Source organism: Magnolia sinica, chromosome 11 (genome assembly GCF_029962835.1).
Source record: "Magnolia sinica isolate HGM2019 chromosome 11, MsV1, whole genome shotgun sequence".
Taxonomy (NCBI): domain Eukaryota; kingdom Viridiplantae; phylum Streptophyta; class Magnoliopsida; order Magnoliales; family Magnoliaceae; genus Magnolia; species Magnolia sinica.
Genome location: NC_080583.1, coordinates 79,936,735 through 79,943,050, shown reverse-complemented (window position 1 = coordinate 79,943,050; position 6,316 = coordinate 79,936,735).

Here is a 6,316-nt window from a genome sequence, read left to right as displayed (position 1 = left end):
TTATCAAGGGTGACAAATATAATTTAGATCAATGTCTAATAAATAATATAGAGGGAACAGATGAAAAATATTTCTTATACATCTGTAGTTGAAAGTCTGATGTATGCTTAAGTTTATACAAGACCGGACATCGGATATACAGTCGGATGTTAGGCAGATATCAAAGTAACCCATGCATTGAACATTGGAGGGCTACTAAGAAAAAGGGACTAAAGAATACATGCTTACATATAGTTCATCAAATCATGTGGAAGTGGTTGGATATTTAGATTCAAACTTTATAAGATGCCTTGACTCTAAGAAGTTAACATTAAGATATATCTTTCTATTAACATGAGGGGCTATTTCTTGAAGGCATGTAAAACAATCATTGACTGCTTCTTTTACTATTGAGGTAGAGCTTGTGGCGTGTTATAAGGAAACTTCACAAGCATTTTGATTACAGAACTTTATCATAGGACTTAGAATCATGGACTCTATTTGTAGGACATTAAAGATTTACTGTGATAATTCTGTAATAGTTTTCTTCTCTAAAAATAACAAAAGTGGTAGTCGGAACAGATATATCGGGAGAAAGTACGTCGTTATTAGTTGTTAGAGAGAATGTTCATAATTATCGAGTTATTATTGAGCATATCAAGAATGAACTAATAATTGTGGATTCCATGACAAAAGGGTTATCACCTAATGTAACATCTCGAATTTTTGCCAACTTGGGAGTTAGATATCCTTGGGCGTTACCTTTGATTTCTAGATTTGAGTGCATGCTCGTGCATGTATTCACATGTATTTGGGACCAAAATGAGTTATGTGGGGTCCACCAAAACAACCTAAAAGAGTGGAAAGTCGAATTTTACAGAGTGTGGATCGACTCCGACGGTGCCATCGTCACCCCAACGGTGCCACCGTAAAAAAATAGAATTTCTGGATAGACCCTGATGGTGCCATCGTCAAAATCTATATGAAAATTGATGTTGCCACCGTTGCATCCACGGTGCCATCGTCACCCCTTATTCAGCAATATTCTGCATGTTACGATTTTGACAATTTTGGTATACTGACTTTAGAAATTCATATCTATTTTTCTACAACTCCAATTGAGGTGATTCAAAAGCCAAATTAAAATTTGATGAGTCAAGTTTTATATAAAAATAAATAAATAAATAAATAAATAAAAATAAATTATAAAATTGTTAAATTTATGACTTTTTATACATTATAGTGAAAATCATTAGTTTCAAGCAGTTAGTACTTTTGAAATTTTTAGAATTTTTTTATAATTCAAAATATAATAAATTTTGGTGGGGCTAAATTTGACTTGATGATAAATTATCATAAAAATTATAAAAATAATCTAGTAAATAAAAGTATAAAAAATATTACAAGTAATAAACCTATTGAAACTGAAAATTTCTTTCAACTTTATGTTACTAATGGACTGCACATGTCATTTTCATCTCAGAGTTTTTGCATTTGGTATCTTCTTAGAAATTACTTCTAATTATACTAGGAATCATCCTATATGATTAAATTAGAATTTTCTATTTTTAGTATATTTTATTAATTCGGGTAGTTTCTAGCATATTTGAAATAGAGTTCTTGATTAGGGTGATTAGAACTGAATCATCGTTTATGCTAATTATGAATAGACTGCGCTATTAACTTAGCTAATCCAAATTCTAGTTACCGTGCACAAGAAATGTCACTATCCAATTCAATACAAAAATGCCCTGATTTTCTGGAAAAGCTTTAGACCACTCATTAGTGGGCCATAAAAGCCGATGCTATAAAAAGACATTCGTCTTAGTAAGCTTGTTGTCCATCATGGGACATCGAGCCGAGATCGCGTCTTGAATCCCTTAAATTGGACTCACACGGCCAGTGCATGAGATGTGTGATTATTCTTGAAATTAATCAAGAATTTAATTTAGTTGTTTGCATTCGATCTTTACCAAAGTTGTGGCTTTCTGACCATTAAATGATAACTAAATTTAGGGCACTGATCGAGATTATTACTCTGCTCACATCCATATAGATATAGACCCGATCAATGCTCGATGACTATCGATTTGAGTTAGAGCCTTTCCAGTTGATTGACACGTCCCATCATCAGATAGTTGTGTCTAAATATAGATCGCCTAGTGAGACAATGATTTTATGACTTAGATTGACCTTTACACCTCATGTTGAATCCTATAGGTTGGAAACAACCTCCCTTAGTGTTAGTATAATGAATAGAGGGCTATTGGGGCCATTTGTACACTTTTTGACACTATAAATACCCATTCATTTTACAACCCCTATCCCCATATGATTTTTTAGTCATAACTTTGAAGAAAGAAGTGGAAGAGGAGAAAGGAGAAGAGATAGAAAGCTTGGAAGTGTGAGGATTTGTACACTTTCATCCTCTCATCCTCTCTATAGTAATCTTGTTTGCTCCCGACCTTCATCGCTATCGATTTAGTGATAATTGAAGGAAAGTATTGAGTCATGTTTGTATGTTTAGGTCTTGTACGTAATTCCTTCCAAATCTTGCAAGCTTGCATGCTTGCTTAGGTTCTCGACAATCTTTCCTTAATACCATGACCATAGGGGTGCCTTGAGTTGGACAAATCATCACAATGTACAGACCATTATTCTTAGGTTGACATTTAATGATTTGTTATTTATAGATATCTTGGTGTGTGCTAACATGTTCACATTTTGATTTAATAGCAATATGTGTTATTGGTTGTTTATGGATGCTCACATATTTGATGGAATGCATAAGTGATTGAATGTGTTGTTCTATTGATGCTCACATGTTTGATGGAATGCCTATGTAAATGTGTAGTATTATTGATACTCACATGTTCGATAAAATGCCTAAATGATGATGTCATATTATTGATACTCACATGTTCAATTAAATGCTTAAGTGATTGTGTTGTTAAATTTAGGCTTCATATGAAATCTCATTATGATTGCCTAATAAATTATCAACCCTTAATGATGTTAAGAATTTCTTAAGATGTTGGGGTAGTTTATAAATTGCCCGAACCAATTGGTGGCCCAAGTTAGGTCGGCCACCTTAGGCTTGTCCGCTCGACCCGAGTTGAACACAGATAATCGACAATAACTGGATTATACAGGATGCTTGTACCCAATGCTAGTTGCACCGTAGTTCTCCTAAGTAAATTAAATTAGTCTAACAATCGACTAATCATGTATGTTCATAATGTATGACAAGACCAAATGGAATCTATAATACCTAATTCTCATTGAATGAGTTTACTTATAACCATTAGCGGTATGATCCACAGACTCATGAGCTGAGAATGTTGGTATGGGACACCGTGTTCGAATTGTCGGCCTATGTTGGGGCGACGAGCCTCCCCGTAGTGACCATTGAGCAATCATGAATGCTGCAAGCCTACTATCATCATAAATGGAATGGATGTCACGACCTCATCACAATTGTATTTGGATGACAACTCTTGCATCAATTGTGGTCATCATCCACCATATCGATTAGGTGATTAACTTTGTGTCATTCGGGTCCTTTGAGATCGATCGGGCCAATCGATCAGGCTTCTGTATTGGATGGAAAGTCGTCGCTTAGGTGATGAACCCAAAAATGGATTAGGGGACAGGTGAGGAGCTGTTCACTCCCCAAGTATAGGGTTGTGATGTAGTAATAAACTCGGTGAGACTGAGGTCGAATCCCAAGGACTGAAACCTGTACGTAACTCGAAAATAACCAGAACTAGAATTAGAATAAGATAAAATCTAAATCAGGGAAATTTGAGGAATAATGGTGAAATAGTAAACTAAAATATATAAAATTCAGAGGTAGGGAACTAGGGATTTAGAGGATCCACTTGTACAGGTCAGGGAAATCTACGCTTGAATCATGAACTCAACTGGACTTTGAGTCCCATCTTCATCTAGTTGGAGGGTATATCACTAAAGCACAATCTGAACTTCCTTTGATCTAGTTTTCAAAGAGATGAAGGGTATAAGAATTAGATATGAATCCATCACAAATCCATGCCCATGAGACAAGGTAAACAATAGAACTAAACCAATCCACAACCAATCAGAAGATATATGAATGTTAGGAAGGATTCTATCATCCTACCATGTCCAAGGGGCAATGGTGAACAACAGGGCTTCCTAACTGCATAATCACAATAAGGGAATGGACATACTTAAAGCCATCGCAGATATATTGTAGTTGAAGTCACAATACATCATTAAAAACTGAAAACATTCCATAAAATCAACTAGCATCAAAATCAATTCAACATGAATCAAAGCCATAAAGTCTTCCCATCACGCCACAAGCTTCACCTCTTAGCCCTAGCTAAGAGGTTTAGCCAGCCATGAATGGGCTAGAACTTGAACAAAAATAAAAATAATAAGAAACAAACTCTCTTCTCTACTCTCTCTCTCTCCTCCTTTTGATGCACATCCGAGCTCCTTTCTCTCTTCTTTTCTCTTCCTTTTATAGCTGAAGGAGGCTGGTGGCTGTGAAGACGAGGGAGGTAATTTCCGCCTTAGTCGATGGTCGTGTAAGCTGGTTATGCAGAGGGAATTACGCAGTGACAGATAACGCAAATGGTTTTGCATTTTTCTAGCATTATCGGCCTATGAATGTTTAATACGCTAGATCCAAGCCATTCAGGCTCCTTGAGCTTGAACGATGGTCCCTTGGAAAGATTTTGGGCGGACCAGATGGCCAGACCAATCCCTGCCATGATCGTAGAATGGCCCAGACCGTTCCGGGTCTTTGGACGCACGCAACAGAGCCCTCATTCTTACAACTGTGTTGACAGTGGGGCTCATGATCGGGCTTTTCTGAGAAATCCAATCCGTCCATTGGAAGCTTCACGAAAAATCATTCAGATATGGTCGGTTTTGGATCGTCTTTGCTACGGTCCACCTTGATTGATCATGCGGCGATCATCAGACGTTCAACATGGTGAGCGCGATCTCCGGTTTCATCTCTGGCACAGTTTTCATGGTCTAAGGTAGCACGTTCGTTCGATTCCAGTGGACGGTCCAGATCGATCATGAAGATCACGATCGTGGTCCATAGACTCCAACCACGATGCTCTGTTCGAGCGTTTCGCAAAGCGTGGAAATAGGAAAACGGAGATTTCCATTTTTTACTTAGATTCAATCGGTCAAAGATCATATGACCACTTTTATTGGTTCGGTGCACTGCTAGTGCACATGTCATTCAAGGTGGGACTCAGAGTGATGCTTGTGGAAGATCCGATCTGTCCATTCCTTTTCTCATCTCATTTAAGATGTCTAGGTCCAGTTTGAAGAATATCCAGATCTCAGGTGTGACTAAAATCAATGGTTTATGGGCTGATCTATCCGTTGAGCCACTTCCACAAGGATCCAATGGATGAAAATCGACGTGTATGGTTAATTCATGATCATCAGGCCTCATATAAAGTTTGGAGCCAATCAGATGGTGGGAACCCCATGATCTTGCATTATGCATGTCTTTCAGGCCTGTTTGAAGTGAGTGACTAGAATTTCTCTGATCTCTGGTGTGTAAATCCTCAATCTTGGTCCCATGGAGTCCCGTCCAATGCCTTGGTGATGCCAGAGCATCAAATCTATACCTTTAGCATCGTTTTCAATCCATGCTCATCAATTCTCCTTGCATCACAAACACGATTAAAATAGCCTATTAAAACAGTATCATGTTCGTAATTCAGGTAATAACTGGGGTCTAATATGCAATATTTAACCCTCAACACAACCCCCAACCAGCATTTTGCTAGTCCCGAGCAAAGTATGCGAAAAAAGTAAGTTGAGAATCACGAAACAATTCCTGTGGAACCGAGTGATATTTTGAAAAACCCAGATACGAGAATTCTAAGATTCATGAATGTTAGGTATTACTTTCTTCTAGACTCAAGCGCACGGTAAACTTCATAATCAAGTTCAAAGTATTACTCCATCAATTAGAAAAATTCTAAACATTATGTTTCATGAGTGTATAGTGTAATCTCGACTTATCATCATTAAAATTCACTTCTTTATTTCAGGATATCATTGGTAACCAACAAGATAATTCATGATAACCAAAACTTAAACCAAAACTTGCCTCACAGATCATCTTTTCATTTTTTCAACTTTTGATTTTTCTAGTAAAGGTAACGCCAAGGAGGGGAATCAAATCCTCACCTATAGGGAGCAAACCTAAGGTAAAGACTGTACACCCAACTCCTTTTTCAAATATCATCCATGGGGAATCGAATCCTCACACATAGGGAGCAAACCTATGGTAAAGACTGTTTGCCCAATCCATTCA